The sequence below is a fragment of the Nicotiana tomentosiformis genome, chromosome 8 (assembly GCF_000390325.3).
Source record: "Nicotiana tomentosiformis chromosome 8, ASM39032v3, whole genome shotgun sequence".
In the NCBI taxonomy this organism is placed as follows: Eukaryota; Viridiplantae; Streptophyta; class Magnoliopsida; order Solanales; family Solanaceae; genus Nicotiana; species Nicotiana tomentosiformis.
Window position 1 is genome coordinate 124,522,156 of NC_090819.1, and position 17,880 is coordinate 124,540,035.

At 40.3% G+C, this 17,880-nt stretch overlaps 1 long non-coding RNA gene across 1 annotated transcript; it reads left to right on the forward strand.

The window, feature by feature from the left end:
• Positions 1–12,527: 12,527 nt before the first annotated feature.
• On the forward strand, positions 12,528–16,251 carry LOC108948090 (uncharacterized). The gene is made up of 2 exons (XR_001972736.3): positions 12,528–12,742; positions 16,044–16,251. It is a non-coding gene; the product is annotated as an uncharacterized lncRNA (long non-coding RNA).
• The last annotated feature ends 1,629 nt before the right edge of the window (positions 16,252–17,880 follow it).

Consider the following 17,880-nt stretch of genomic DNA (forward strand, 5'->3'; position numbering starts at 1 on the left):
ATGTTCGAAGAACTCACCAAACGAATAGAATCAGGAGAAAGGAGGATCGAGGCAAACGACAAAAATGTGGAAACATATAATTCCAGGCTTGATCAAATCCCGGGGGCACCACCGATACTGAAGGGCTTAGATTCTAAAAAATTTACACAAAAGCCTTCCCCCCAAGCGCGACTCCTAAACCGATCCCAAAGAAGTTTCGCATGCCCGATATTCCTAAATATAATGGAACGGCCGATCCCAACAAACATGTCACTTCTTACACATGTGCCATCAAAGGGAATGATCTAGAGGACGATGAGATTGAATCTGTATTATTGAAAAAATTCGATGAAATTCCGATAAAGGGAGCAATGATATGGTATCATAATTTACCGTCTAACTCTATTGATTCTTTTGCTTTGCTTGCAGATTCTTTCGTAAAAGCACATGATGGGGCCATAAGGTCGAGACCAGGAAGTCGGACCTATTCAAGGTAAGACAAAAGGATAACGATAAGCTAAGAGAATTCGTATCTCGTTTCCAAATGGAACGAATGGATCTACCACCAGTCGCAAACGATTGGGCTGTTCAAGCTTTCACTCAAGGTCTAAATGAACAAAGATCGATGGCTTCACGGTGGCTGAAATGTAACCTGATCGAGTACCCAGCTATTACTTGGGCCGATGTGCATAATCGATATCAATCCAAAATAAGAGTCGAAGACGACCAGTTGGGTTCTGGATCCGTTATTAAAAGGGATGCCAACCGAGAACAGAGGTCGATCAAAGACCGATACCGGCCGTATAATGGAAATCCTACAAGCTCGGTGTGATAAACAGCTAAAACGATACTACTGCTGGTACGACCCCCCCCCCCAAATTCAATTATATGTCGAAACTAACCCTTGCAGGTGTTCGACCAAAGACGAGGATTAATGAATTCGTTCAGGAACAAAGATGGATTATTCAACACGAAGCCTTAGGTCTGAAAGCACGCGTTGCACTCTTTTTCCCTTAGACCGGTTTTGTCCCAAATTGGGTTTTTCGGCAAGGTTTATTTAATGAGGCAATCATTGATCGTGCTAACTTGGAACAATTCAACAGTATCTGAGGCCTCCTTACAATCAACCTCGAATACGGGGGGGGATACCATTGTCATTGGACATATCAACGATGATTATCGAGAACGATACAAAGGAAGTTACTTCGTTATTTCATGGCAATAGGGTCTCGACAGGAAAAATTGTAAGGTCCAAATAGTCAAACGAGCCATGCCCATGTAGTTGGCCCGAGCCCTGACACAAAACATAAACACATGTATAATGACTTACAAAGAAAAATTTCTTCTTTACCAATATCTCATATCCAAGAAAACATCTTCTATTTCGAGATCTATTATGCAAACAAGCTTCAGGCTACATTACTTCGAGTTCAAATCACTCACTCGAGGGCTGCCAACCGAAAAATCAACGAGTTCGAGCAACACTCACTCGACTATAAAGCCTAAGGGCTACACCGACTCGAGTTCAAGCAACCATTCTCACTCGGGGACTATCTACCAAGCCCAAGGGCTACCCTATTTCGAGTTCGAGCAAGCACTCACTCGACCATTAAGCCTATAGGCTACATTACTTCGAGTTTGAATCACTCACTCGACTAATAAGCCTACGGGCTACGTCACTTTGAGTTCAAGCAATCACTCACTTGACTAATAAGCCTACTGGCTACGTCACTTCGAGTTCGAGCAAGCACTCACTCGACTACTAAGCCTATGAGCTACTATTATTTCGAATTCGAGCAAGCACTCACTCGACCATTATGCCTAGGGGCTACATTACTTCGAGTTCGAATCACTCACTCGACTACTAAGCCTACGGGCTACTCTTATTTTGAGTTCGAGCAAATACTCACTCGACCAATAAGCTTACGGGCTACTCTTATTTTGAGTTCGAGCAATCACTCACTCGACCATTAAGCCTACCAGCTACATTACTTCGAGTTCGAATCACTCACTCGACTATAAAGCCTACGGACTACATCACATCGGGTTCAAGCAAGCACTCACTCGACTACTAAGCCTACGGGCTACTCTTATTTGAAGTTCTAGCAATCGCTCACTCGATCATTAAGCCTAAGGGCTACATCACTTCGACTTTGAATCACTCACTCGACTAATAAGCCTACGGGCTACTCTTATTTTGAATTCGAGAAAACACTCACTCGACCAATAAGCCTACGGGCTACTCTTATTTCGAGTTCGAGCAATCACTCACTCGACCATTAAGCCTACGGGCTACATTACTTCGAGTATGGATCACTCACTCGACTATAAAGCCTATGGGCTACATCACTTCGAGTTCAAGAAAGCACTCACTCGACTACTAAGCCTACGTGCTACTCTTATTTCGAGTTCGAACAATCACTCACTCAATCATTAAGCCTACGGGCTACATTACTTCGAGTTCGAATCATTCACTCGACTAATAAGCCTACTGGCTACGTCACTTCGAGTTCGAGCAAGCACTCACTCGACTACTAAGCCTACGGGCTACTATTATTTCGAGTTCGAGAAAGCACTCACTCGACCATTAAGCCTACGGGCTACATTACTTCGAGTTTGAATCACTCACTCGACTACTAAGCCTACGTGATACTCTTATTTTGAGTTCGAGCAAACACTCACTCAACCAATAAGCCTACGGGCTACATCACTTCGAGTTCGAGCAAGCACTCACTAGACCATTAAGCATACGGGCTACATTACTTCGAGTTCAAATCACTCACTCGACTAATAAGCCTACGGGCTACATAACTTCGAGTTTGAGCAAGCACTCACTCGACTACTAAGCCTACGGGCTACTCTTATTTCGAGTTCGAGCAATCATTCACTCGACCATTAAGCCTACGAGATACATTACTTCAAGTTCGAATCATTCACTCGACTAATAAGCCTACAAACTATATTACTTCAAGTTCGAGGAATCACCCACTTGACTACTAAGCCTATGGGCTACCTTATTTCGAGTTTGAGCAAGCACTCACTCGGCCATAAAGGCTACAAGGTCCAAATTCGATCAAATTGCCTAAAGCCTTATGAAAACCTTCATAAGGCATGAATGAAACAAAATCTTCACAAGGCAGAGAATAAAACAGAGGCAAGTCGGGAAAAGAAAAGATCTTTATATATATAGAAGAATGCTTACAATGTCCGAATAAGACCCTACACAAAAAACCAAAATAGAAACTAAGGGCTAAGTTTCTTGGTTATCTCTGGGGGTGGTCTCTTCTCCGTCAGGCTCCTCCCCACTCTTACTCCCATCATCATCATCATCATCATCATCATCGGAAGCTAAGGCTTCAACATCGGCTTCGAGCTCTTTAGCCCTTTTTATTTCTTCGGCGAGATCGAAACCTCGAGCATGGATCTACTCGAGGGTCTCCCTCCGAGATCGGCATTTAGCAAGTTCAGCAACCCAATGTGCTTGAGTGTTAGCGGTCTCAGCCACCTCTCTTGCTTGTACCTGAGCAGCTTTAGCATCCGCCCGATAGACGGCCACTAATGCATCCGCATTGGCCTTTGCTTTTTCGGCGTCACATTTGTCCTTGGCAAGTTCGGAGGCCAACCGAGCCTCGAGCTCCTCTATTTTTATTGCTTGAACCGAGCTCTTCTCCTTCATGCTTTGAAGTTGGTTTTCAGCTGATGATAATTGGGCTCGAGCAGTTTCTTTTTCTGCGGCAAAATAGTCCATGCCATCTTTCCATTCCAAGGTCTCTGCCCTTATCATATCGACCTCCTCACGAAGCTTCCCAATCACCTCAAGCTTCTGGTGCAGCCGTGAGATCGAAATATTGGCCAACTCAACTCTGAGGTCTTTGATTTCTTCTTCCCTTTTCCCAAAGAGGAGTCTAAGGGCGTTCCTCTCCTCCGTGACCGGTCGGAGGTCGGCCTCGTACCGACGCATCTCAGCTCGAGATCGAGAACATGTTTCTCGATGAACCGCTATGGCCTACGTAAGAAAAAAGAAAAGAAGTTAGAGAAGAATAGCAAACATAAAAGTAATATCAACGAAGAAAGTTAAAGCTTACCCGATTTAGAGCTTGCTGCCCTTCACAAAAAAAAAGGCCTGACACATCACTAGGGCCAGCAACATCCTCGACTCCAGTAAACAAATCACAGAAGAGGTCCTCCCCTTCATGAGACCGGTTTATCTCGAGGGCCCCCAAAGCTTGGGCTTCCTGAATTGCCCCTTCGGAAAAGGCAGGGAGAGTGGGAGAGTCTCTGATTACTATTGCCCCAAGAGACTCGCTTAGGGCGTTCTCCTCAGTTCGGAGAGCTTCAGGACTATTTGTTGGCTTCGGTGGGAAGCATCCTCGATCTCTAACGATTCGGGGACTCTGCCCAAACCTTCCTCTGATATCTCCTCAGTCCGAGGCAGAGCTTTATAAATCACCATCGATTCAGCTGCCTTTGGGGCATCAATGGTTTTCTTCATTCGGGCCACTAGTACGGACCCGTCGTTTTCTTCTTCTTCCTCGTCTTCATCCCTTAGACGCAGAACTGATTCCATGGTTAAAGGGGTGGTATTCTTCCTCGGCTTACGAGCCGTCCTCATCTTCGATTTTGGATCTTCGGAAGCAGAGGCCCTTTTTCTCTTATTATCCTTCACCGGTTTTGGAACAGAGGTTGAAGCCTCTTCTTCGACGGGCGGGGGCCTGAAAAACCGCATCTTTGCCCACACCTACATACAAGAAAATTGATTTAAGTATATGGAAAACATCTCGTTCGAACTACCAAAAATACGAGAAAGAGGCTTACCATGATTTTTGGCCTCCCATCGGCCCTTTGACAAATCACGCCATGAGCGCTCGGCATATGTGGAGGTCGAAGCTAGATCCCGTACCCAGTTCTTGAGGTCGGGAACTGCACCGGGCATCCAAGGAACCGCTGCATCACAAAAAGGGGATATCGATGAGAAAAGAAATGAAGGGGCAAAATAGTAGGAGATAACAGTAGAATTACACTTACGCTTCATATTCCACTCCTCGGGAAATGGCATATTTTCAATCGGAATCAAGTCTGAAGTCTTCACTCGAACGAACCTGCCCATCCAGCCTCGATCCCTATCCTCCTCTATGCTCGAGAACAGAACCTTGGTAGCCCGACGCTGAAGTTTTATTAACCCACCTCGAAAGAGGCGAGGGCAGTACAATCGAATGAGATGGTCGAGGGTGAAAGGCATCCCCTCGATTTTGTTCACGAAGTAACGGATCAAAATAACGATCCCCCAAAAAGAAGGATTGATCTGGCCTAGGGTTATTTGGTATTGACGGCAGATATCAATAATAATAGGGTCGAGGGGACCTAACGTGAAAGGGTAAGTATACACACTTAAAAACCATTTCACATAAGTGGTGATATCTTTTTCAGAATACGGGATTACTATTTCTTTGTTCTCCCAATTGCAATCTTTCTTTAGCTATTCGAGGTGCCCCTCGGTTATCAAACACACATACCTCGATACTGGCTCACATCGGCCGGGAACCGACGAGCTTTTGTCGACCTTAAAATCAAAGGTAAGAACACATGCCCCAGGAACACACTCCTCAGGTCGGGGCTCCACCGGTGTTTTGTCGGCGGTAGGCTGTGAAGAAAAAGCTTTTTCTTTCTGAAGAATGGTTTTTGATGTTTTCACCATTTTTGGATTTAAAGATCGAAAATAGAAGGAGGTAACAAAGATTTGGTATTTTTGAAGAGAGATTTTACAGTGAAAAATCACAGATTTACAGATAAACTCAGATGATGCAAGAAAGAACTTTATCAAATTTGGAGATTGGAGACGCAAAAGTGGTAAATGGTAAAGAAATGGGCTATTTATAGATTAAGCAACGTCGGTTTAGTATCAACAATGGCCTACCATCGTCTGACACGCATTAAATGCTTTGGAAAACTAAACCGATGGGACAACTATCTCGTGCGTCATGATCAAGCCCGATGTAAACGTCAGCTTATATTTGATCGAGCCGTTGGGAAATCATATCGTTTCTCGCCACATCCTTCCCGAGAAACGAGGGGACTATCTGTGTACGGTCGAAACTGATTTTTTGGCCTTCGTACGTCTGATCGAGATGGGAACATAATGGACCGAAGAAAGTTTTCATAATATCGAGATAGGATACGAAGAAGGCACAAACGAGCTTCAAGTTTCAGGGACAGGTCAAATACTGAGCTCGAAGTCATTATCGAGCTCGGGTCCGAATCGAACTATGATGAGATATGATGGAATCGAGCTTAAGGGCCAGAGGCCAACCAATACCGAGCCCAAGTCGTTACCGGACCCCGAGTCGGCGTCAAGCTCAAACCCGCATCGAGCTCTAAAACTAGAAACCGACTAATACTGAGTCCGATCAAGATCGAGCTCATAAACAAGAGTCGTTGCAGTCGCACTAAGGGAGAGAATCTCGGCGGGAATTAGGGAAAAACTGATTTATCATGGGTTCCCCACTATATATTTTTAATTATATCTAAAGTAGGATCCCCCACTATAAAAGGGATGGCTATATTTCTGTAAAATAGGAGGTGAGGCATACATTGTAACTGAGATATCATACACTCCTATATTGAATAGTTATCCTTTTTAGCTTCATAGATTGATTTATCTTGCTTAATCCATAAATCATCTTCTTTCCAACTTTGCTTATTTTTCATTCTTTACAATCTATATTTGATATTTCTATTTACTCTTACGATTTGTGTCAAGTTATACCACATACCCTTAGAACTACGTACAAATTCAACTCTATCCGTTTTTCGGGTAAACAAGTTTGTCCTCTCCAATTTTATGACTCCTTTGACATATTTTTACGCAAACTAAAAAGATTATTAATTATTGAAATTAAATAAAGGACAATTTCATGGATTATTCATAGCGAGTTAATCTGAATATTTTATTTGTGTAAGTCTCTGTACATGAACAGAGAATTCAAATAGAAAAACAACCAAAAAATTAAAGATCACAAGAAACACCGTAGTTATTGTTATTATAGTATGCGAAGCAAGATGTTTAACCAAGAAGATCAATTATATAGTTGGCTACTATTCAAGCAGGGAACTTGCTGAGAACTAGTTACCACAGTCTTTCTTTGCATATAATGTATTACTACCAACGAAACCTCTTATTAATTACTATTATATATTCCACATTTATAGTATAGTTTTATATCTCAATATTTTAGTAATACTTTCAGTATTTCACTATCACAGAAAATGTAGCAAAATAAATATTTAGTTAAGTTTAAAAAAAGCAATTGGAGTCTAGATTTGTAATCAAGTACACTAACCTCGTGTCGCCGCGACATTTTCTGAGTATAGGAGCATCTAGAAAGCAGGCGCAAAAGTGAACGTAACTGCATTCAAAAAGAGCAACCAATACAGGATGTTAGAATAATTTGTATAGTAAATTTTATCCAAGAAGACAACAACACACATGTTCCAGCGATAAAATTTGCTCGACATGCATGTATGGAGATCGGGCAGGTCATAAGGAGAAATGCCATCTTTTTTGCTAGCTTGACATTTGTGGAACCTCGTTATATTAAGTTATACTTGCTTTATTCTTTGAAGCTATGTTAAAATCTTCTTTAGATAATATATTTCTATAATATTTTTAAGACATTAAGGCTTTTTTTTTTGTTTTTAAGATTAAGACGTCTGAATCTGAATGCACGTTTGAATATTAAGATGTGGTATGTAGATCTGAACACAAAATGATTAAGACTGTTTGTTTTTCAACATCTGAATACGTATAATATATTTATATTTCAACATAAAAAATATACATTTAAAAAAAGTGATTAAATACTATATCAATTAGTGAAAATATTAACTTGAACAAAAAAGTTATTATTTGAAATAAATTGAAATATTATAAGATATAAATCAATATTTTATGTTTGATCCAATTGTTAAACTATTTGAACTATAAATGAAAATTATATATCAATAACAACAATTGTAGTAACGAAATGTAACCAAAACAAAAATATTGAACGTAAATTTATCTTCTAATCAAACTTATCCTACAAATTAAAACAATAAACTCAAAACTAGTTATAATTTAGATGCACAAATATTAGAATATTTGAGGATCTAATTGATAATCAGATCAAGTTTTAACATTCAATCACTGGAAAAATAATAAAAAAACTCTCAAGTATTTCCTCTTCTTTGTACTAGTTTGAGTGCGAGTTGCTCGCACATATCATTCATCATCTGAGAATCTTCAACTGTCCAGCTAGGTCCATCAGTTTCGCCCAATACTTCTTCATGTTGATGTTCTTCGTCAAATATTACTTGAGACAAATCAAACTGATTAAACAAATCATCATTGATGCGCTCCTTTCTGATAAAATTATTAACCGCAAAACATGCAATAACAACATCTCTTTGGATATCAATAGGATATGGAGGCATCTTGTCCAATATCGGGAATCTTGCTTTCAATACTCCAAAAGCACGCTCGATGACATTTCTAAGTTGTGCATGCGCATGATTAAATTTTTTCTCCTTAGTTATAGCACGCCTGCGATGATAATCTCCTAACCAGTATCGAATATTACGATATGGTGCTAGAAATCCTCGAGTGTTAGGATATGCCGCATCACATAGATAGTATTTGTCTGACATTAAGAAAAAAGAGTTACGTGATCATATGGAAAAGCTAAAATAGTATTTCAGTTGTTTAAGTTGTATCACTTACTAGCTGGAGGGGGGGGGGAGGGGGGATGGAAAGCCATTTTCTGGGTTTTTCTGGGTTAGATACAATTTTCGCTAACACGTGCATCATGTGCTACCCCTTCCCATCCAGCAGAAACATAAGTAAAGACCATATTGAGGTTACATGTTGCCAGAATATTCTGATAACATTTACCTTTTCCTCTTCCTCTGTACACAATCTGTTGATTAGCCGGAACAACATCATGTATTAATGTCCCATCTAGTACACCTATTGCTCCCTGCCAATATATAAATAGTAGTATAATAAATAATACCTTAAAAATTCTTCGTAACCTGTTATTAGCACAAGGAATATTCAGATTTGTATCAAATGTTGTAGGTGCTATCATCTCATTTGCAAATTTCATCATTGCATCAAGAACTTCATGAAAGTACTTATGCACTGTTTGCGAAAAATGTTGAAATCTTCTCTTAATAACCACAAAACGCTCGTAATGTCCTATAATTGTTAAGAATATTGCTATCTTCTCTTCGACATATATATGTTTGCTATCTGTGAGTCATCCATTGTACCTAAAATGTTGACATAACCTAACATATGCATCACGTTGCATGCGCATCAATTCTATACATTGTCGATTATTGCCCGACAATAGTTCTAACGTATACTTTTGACCAGATAAAGATGAAGTTAGATCTTTATTTTTTTGATCATAATCCAGTCTAAAACTATTTCTATGCCAATACAAGCACATCAACAACAATATTTGATCGTCGATATCCATGTCCAATCTGTTTTAACAAAGAGAAAAATATAATAAGCAATAGTAAGCACAACATGAAATATATTCTATAAGCATAAGAAATTACAGAAGCACAACAAAGTCATTATAAAAGTTTATTATATAGTCATCAAGCATAAACAAACACTGAAAAAGTGTATTTCACGAATAAATTTATTCAAAGCATAATATAGTATCACAAAGTTTCATAATAGATACCAGTTGAAAAACAATAAAGAAAATATTGCATAAAATTAACATCTAAAACATATTCCAGCTAATTAATTAGCAAAATTAAATCATTCCCATTTTTTCCCCATAGCTTTGACCCAACTCTCCAATTTGTCGACCTTTGTCATTTGCATCCATGCGTGTCTATAGCTATCACCTTCGCAAAGTATACTAACATCTACAGTATAACGGTTCTTCCCATCCAAGTCCCTCTAATTTTACCATACATTCCTCAACATTAGGTGCACTATTTTTTTTAATCAATAACTCCAAAGCAGTACTCATCTTATCATCAATTTCTACTCGAGACAGTGTGGTTTTTCTTTTCTTTCCCGCATTTTTCCTTTCTGTTGAAACTGAAGAATTAATAGAAGTTCCATCATTTTTATCATCATGTAGATCTTCAACATCATCAAGGGTATCTATATCTATATTAGTAGATAAAGATGAGACACCAGGTCGGGGAATTGAACAACTTGGACTCCAACCATGAATGCCGATTGCAGTAGAACCCTCGAAAAGTGCAGTACAAAGATTCGGAAAGGGTAGAGGTGAACTCTTCAATGTCTTGGCTTTTGGATGCGCCTATATCCAAATATATAAGATCATACTTCTAATATACACGTCAAACCATTTTCTACAAAGAAAAAAAGAAAAAATTATTGGATAATGAACTAACCTTTATGTACTCATCCCACTCACTATTAGACATTAGAATGGTATTAGTTGTTGGATCATAAATATTACTAGTCTTTTTAGTTATCGGTAACCAAGCTTGATACTTGTCTCTTAGATAATCATAGTGATTCTTCATCTGCTTTTGGTTAACTTTAAAACCATGAGAATTCTCCAGAACTAAGTTAACCTTGTTCCATGAATCCGGCTTCAAACTACTTCCAAGTCTTCCGTTTAAAGATACTTCTTGAATACAAGTTTCTAAAAAAGTTTTTACCACATCCATATTTCTCCAACTCACTCTTACATTTTCATTAGATTCCATATCTGAAATATAAGATTATAGTGATTACAAAACATCGACTAATATTTTTTTTAAAAAGAGACAATCAAGAAAAAAGGTAAAAAGCCAAAAAGATAAGTTGTATATTTCTAAGTAAATAATTTGTATGTAGATTACAAAGATGTAGAAAATGATATGATCTTAAACACAAAATAGGAAAAAATGAGAAAGTAAAGAAGCTTTTCTTGAATAAACAAAATAAAGCATGGTTCAATTATAGAACATGTAACATATGACGAATAATTCAAGAGTAATAGCATACAAATATTCATAAAGCAGTGAGATATAAATCTTACAAAAAAGATATGTATACATGACGAATGACATTTTCTCTCGAGGAAGAGATAGATGTACTGCTAGCTGCTATTATGACTTTGCTTTATATGATCATACATAAACTATTTCTTATCTTTCTTTTTTTTTTTTTGAATGGGATTTTCTTCTGTTTTATAAACTTGAACTTCCACTACATGATGTGAACTATAAACTTGAACTTCTATTGCAGGATGTGAACTACATGTGAACTAAAAGAGTAACCTTGACCATTGACAACTAGATCATCACAGCTATTTCCATAAGTTCATACTTAAAAACTTATCTTTTCTAATTTCTTTGGTTAAAAAATTATTGTGTGTGTATATATACATACAAAGTTTTGCTTTAGTGAAAAGAATTGAAGCCTAAAAATTCAATACAGACCATATATATATGCAAAGATTCCACCACTCCTCATCAAACAAAATTCCAACAAACCCAAACAGAACGAAGCCAAGGCCAAGAAAGAATACTCAAAGTAACACTTTGTCAAACTATCGACAATGTTCTTCTTTGTATTGGGATTTACCCATTTCATCCATACCCATAATTTTTATCAATACATCCTTTTATTTTAGCCACAAGTCAAACATATTTTAAAAGGGATATTTTTAAACCCTAAACTCGAAACTAAAATTTACCATTAGAAAAGTGAAAACATGATGGAGAATTCCAAGTAGAATTTTCAAAATCTTACCAAGAAAAAGATTCGGCGGCTGCTTGATCGTTGAAGAGAGAGATGCATGAAGGATGAAAGTTGTTTTGGGTTTAGAAGAAATAACCTGATTTCAAGAGAGAAAAGGAGCACCAAAAAAAGAGGCGTGTATTTTCTGTATTTTTAGCCTCTGAACGGAATTAAGACTCAATTAAAGGTCTGATCGAAACAAACCCAATCAGACATATTCAGACTTTTTAAAAATAAAAAACAAATACACTTAATGGACTGAGATCTGATTGATACAGATTCAGACCCTCATTAATTAAGTACAAACAAATGAGGCTTAAGAGCCACAAGTTTTTCTTGAGAGCAGTCACTTTAAGTCATTTACAAAAGAAATTGTATACGTTACCAGATACAGCAGAATGTTTGAGCTATGTGCGATTATTCTCTTCTGTAATCTCTCTCACATAAACATTACAGACTACATCAAGCTATGTGCAACCATTCTCGTTTTATCTCTCACATAAACATTACAGATTACATCAGGATGTGTCAAGCTAATGTTCAATCAATTTTTCTGCGCTTCTTTTGTTCATGAACATTATAGGTGTTCTTTTAGTAAGCAGCAAATGAAACCTGCCATGAATCCAACAAAAAATACAAGTTGCTAGCTGTGATTTTCAAGTTAAAGGTCTAGTTGAGAAAAGCCAAAAGGAAGGTTTAACTGAGAACCCACAATTTTTTTCCAATATTAGCAGTTCTCCAGCAATGCAACTAATACATATAAAATGGGAGAAATATTCTACTTCTCTACTGATTGATAAACAAAATTAAATGCAAGAATGTTTAAAAAACCAACTAAAGCATAAACCAAACGTAAACTTTCCAAAATAGAAATGGTTCAATAGGAAACCAAGAGAAGAAGAGTATGAGCACAAGAATTAAGAGGAATTTAGCTAGAAATCACTAAAGCTGAAATTTGTAGCCTCATTTTTACAAAAATTGCACCAATTACAGTTTAATGTCACAACTCGCAATTTGGAGTTGTGATTTCGGCCAAGAACCGGTGAGAAAAGGCTCTTCTAATTGTCTGACGTAGAACTGTCTACTCGGGCAACTTGGGCTTTTTAATTTTAAGCATATATAAGGGGTATAGATAATGAAAGCTCCGACCTGCCTCCCCCATACGTGCTGCCACCGAGCTGTATAGAACGAGCTACCTTGGGGGCAACCTCAAGGGCCTGCCTAGATGACTCAAAGGAGTGTCAAAGGTACCCACACGAGTTTGGGAACTCGTATGGACGGCGCAACGCCTCGGGCTAGCGTTGGGCATCAAAGTGGCGCTGGAGGCTCGAAGTGTGGGACGGCCAGCCCCGCGGGCTGCCGAATGTTGGAAGGAGACCTCCATGCCGATTGGATACTTGACGCACCTGTCATAGGGGCATCATGTGTCGACTTGTGAGCATGGCTTGGGGTCAACCATGCAAGCAAGGGTCCGTTGGCCTAAAGGTACAGGTGTGGGCGACACTGCACTACTTCGGAATGGAAGCGTGCTGCAAGAGGGCTATGTATGGGCATGGCACGAAAGACGCGCATGACAATGGCCAAGGGCTAAAGGTTGCCTTATTCGGGCGAGGCACGAGCTAGTCGCGGATGCACTAGGCGAGTGTCAAGCTTGAGGATTGGGCTGTGCACGCGGGAGCGATGCTCAGTCTTGGGCTAAGGACAAGGCATGTCCAAGTCCAATCCCCCCAGGGCGCGCATAGATTGAGATCCTAAGATGAAGCGCCACGACATGTCTAGGGCCAAGGGCCTAGACATCTTATGGGCGGCACAAGTTGGGGCGAGCCTACGGGCGAGCCCCACCAACAGGCACAAGATCGTGCTTGGGAATCCTAGGACAGGAAACAGGCTAGCCTACAGCGAGGGGAACTGCAGGCGCCGCACGGACAAGCATGTGACGCTACCCAATGTAAGGATTTGGGCCCGTGACACTTGGTATCAGAGCTGATTAAGGCCATACTATGCCATGGCACAACGTCAAGGCAAAGGGTGGATATGGCGCGTGCATTTTGAATATCAGTGCAGAGATCACGTCAAAGCAGAGATTGATGTTCATATGCCACCAAAGATCGAGAACCCGATACTGATGGTCGACGAAAGAAATGGGTGATTTCATTGTCTTTCGTGAGTCTAAGGTGCTACTAAATGAGGTGATATGCCGATGAGTCGGATGGCCAAGAGAAAGCCATGTTTTCCAGGTCGTGCAACCATATTGCGAAGAGTGGGAGCCATGGACTATAAACTGGGGCATGATCATAGCGGAGATCTTGCCAAGGATGCGTGCGACGCATCAAGTTGAGTGTCTTTCCTACGGGAGAAGACCTTTGGGTTGCCTGAGGGCATTTCCAAGGTGAGGAAACGAATTTGAGGGTATAGCGAAGCTTCGGAATTGGGCAAGTTTCCAAGTTAGAAGGTGTCATCATTCTGGAAAGAAGTATGTCGAATGATCGGGGACCGTAAGTGTCCAAGTGCGAGGCACACCGAACCGGAAAGCCGTGCTAGCAGGGCCAAGAGGGTGCCTGTCTATAGGGCGAGTATTGAAGTACTACCGGGAGCATTGGCTACTTGCTGAGGAAGTGACAACTGGAAAAAAAAGGGCTTTGTTCGGAAATGTGGCGATGCTATGACTTTGGGAATGTAGTACTCACCAAAGGTCGTCCCAAGTGCTGGCCGAATACCCAGAGGGACGACAGAGCTAAGATGTATCCTCCACATTGAGTGTGGGAGGATCCCGCCTATGCAAGAGGCATATGGGCGAAGTCGTGGGTCTGGAAGCGAACACATCTTCAAGGTAGTGAGGGCAAGGAAAGCTACGGGAGCAGAATGCTACGTGAGCTATTCCAAGAGGGCGTCTTAATGCTACGAGAGCGAAAGGCTACGGGAGCCATGCCAAGGGCATCTTAAGGCTACGGGAGCGAAAGGCTACGGGAGCGACGTCAAAAGAGTACATTGATGTGCTAACCTATGAAGGAAAGCTTCAAACGGACATGAAGGCCGTGAGGGTCATGGTGTGATTGACTAGTGTGGGTCAATTACAAAGTTAGACACCAGAGGGTACAAGTGCGGAGGCACTTTCCAAGTGAACACCGAATGGAGATGAAGTGCATAGGCACGCTTGGAAGATACATGGGGGAGAAGTGCATGGGGCACGACTCCTTTTGAGAAAGGATTTCGAGGAAGTCCAACCCACATGACAAAGGGAGCTGGAATAGGCATACTTGAGGGGGCAGACTCCGGGATGTCTTAAGCCATGATGTGTCAACCGGGACGATGACATTATGAGTGTGGGAGGATGTCACAACTCGCAATTTAGAGTTGTGATTTCGGCCAAGAACTGGTGAGAAAAGGCTCTTCTGATTTTCTGACGTAGAACTGTCTACTCGGGCAACTTGGGCTTTTTAATTTTAAGCATATATAAGGGGGGTATAGGTGATGAAAGCTCTGACCTGCCTCCCCCATATGTGCTGCCACCGAGCCGTATAGAACGAGCTACCTTGGGGGCAACCTCAAGGGCATGCCTAGATGACTCAAAAGAGTGTCAAAGGTATCCACACGAGTTTGGGAACTCGTATGGACGGCGCAACGCCTTCGGGCTAGCTTTGGGCATCAAAGTGGCGCTGGAGGCTCGAAGTGTGGGACGGCCAGCCCCGCGGGCTTCCGAATATTTGAAGGAGACCTCCGTGCCGATTGGATACTTGACGCACCTGTCATAGGGGCATCATGTGTCGACTTGTGAGTATGGCTTGGGTTCAACCATGAAAGAAAGGGTCCGTTGGCCTAAAGGTGCAGGTGTGGGCGACACTACACTACTTCTGAATGGAAGTGTGTTGCAAGAGGGCTATGTATGGGCATGGCACGAAAGACGCGCATGACAATGGCCAAGGGCTAAAGGTTGCCTTATTCGGGCGAGGCACGAGCTAGTCGCGGATGCACTAGGCGAGTGTCAAGCTTGAGGATTGGGCTGTGCACGGGGGAGCGATGCTCAGTCTTGGGCTAAGGACAAGGCATGTCATAATCCAATCCCCCCAGGGCGCGCATGGATTGAGATCCTAAGATGAAGCGCCACGACATGTCTAGGGCCAAGGGCCTAGACATCTTACGGGCGACACAAGTTGGGGCGAGCCCCACCAACAGGCACATGATCGTGCTTGGGAATCCTGGGACAGGAAACAGGCTGGCCTGCAGCGAAGGGAACTGCAGGCGCCGCACGGGCGAGCAGGTGCCGCTACCCAATGTAAGGATTTGGGCCCGTGACATTAAGCTCCTATCGGAGATATTTGGACAAATACACTAAGTAAACTAAAATTCTGAATGGTCATGAAAACAAAGAAAAATAGAAAAAATGCCGGAATCAAAAGGGATTTAGCTACAAACTACCAAAGTAGCAAAGTTAAAAATGCCAGCATACATTTCTACATAAATGCACCAACTAAAGCTAAATGATTGTAATTCTCCACTGAATTATGATATTAAGCCTGAATTACTATATGTGGATTAGTTTTGGCCAACCAGCAAAGCACATATCAGATCACAAAATTTTATACATATGCAAATATTTGTGCTCAAATAATGATAGTATTAAACTCAATATGGAAAAAGATCGACATGTTTTTTTAGGTTGAGGGCGTGCCAAGAGAAGTTGGCAAAGTAGCAACTAATAAGTTGGTGAACGGGTGATAGGGGATGCCAAATGCAATGACTTTATGCTTTTTGCTTGATTCCTATAACAAAATCTGACTCAAGAAGTTAAAATTTTTTAACTGGTAAAAGGAGTTTTTCAGTGGTTTATTCAGTAGCTTTCTCTACCTCTCTCCTGGCAAAGAAAAATTATATATGGTAGCAGAGATGCCAAAAAAAAAGTTTCAAGAACTACAGAACAAATTCTCTACTTTGGACGCAAGCAGTAAAGTTCTATTTTAGGCACGTAGTACAAACCACCCGCTAGAAGCAATGCGTAAAACAAATTCTCAACTCCGGACTCGAGCACCAATATTCTACTCTAGGCGTGTGCTAACTTTGCACCATCCATTGCTTGTGCTTTAGTTGCGCCACACTTCATAGAAATGAAGTTTTTGAAAATTATGCTTCTATTAAAAAAAATTATGATTGGAAGAGATAAAAGTGCCTCCTCAAAATATACACTCTACCATTTAAATAAGCGAATTTGTAGACAATTCAGGGATAGAAGATGTAATTAAAAATGTATGTTGATAAATGTATTCCAGATACTCTCTACATTTCAAGTCTCTTCAATATATTTATAAAGTATTGTCATCACCAAAATTCACTCGCACTGAAATCTCAAAATTATCACATAGTATATTTTTCGTTGTAAATTCAACGAAAATTAAATACCATAGATGTTAACTAATACGTTAAATAAACTTACATTCGATCCGGCCTGCATATCCATTTGGTAAAAAATCATCACCGTGAAACACATAACGCAGTGGTATTAATATGCTCAGCTAGAACTTCCTTTTTGTGCATCGGTTTATGGAGTCCAAATTTTCAACAAACTACGTTTCAATCCCAACATATTAAGGTTGTTGGAGTCTATATCTTAATAGTACGATTAAAATAACAGAGAACAAAATGCACATACTACTCAGACTTTGTGTGTCAAACAAAACTTCCTCTTTTTCCTCTCAAAGAAATAAATTTAAGAAGCATCACGGCCAAACCAAGAATTTCATATAATTAAACCAGTTAGTCATACATTAGTGGAAATAATTTATATACGAAATAGATATCTATAATAGAAGTTTTTACCTTCTTTTTTTATTCCATGTGCTACATCTTTTGTGTTCTTTTTCTTCTTAGGAGTTCTCTCAGCAAAGAAACAACACAAGAGCAGCATATGAATTGGCTATTTTTAGCAGGTATTCTTATTAGGGATAGCAAGCAAGCTGGTAACTGAACTTTCTCTAACAAATCATCTATTTGACATGAACCAAAGCGTCTTTACTTAGAATCTAACAAGTGTTGTAAGTCTTGGTCTGGTTTTAAATTCATAGTTCGAGCACCTACTCCATTTCATAGCACGAAAAACACTCTAAAGAAGATTAAATTTCAAAATAATCATTTCCGAGCACAAA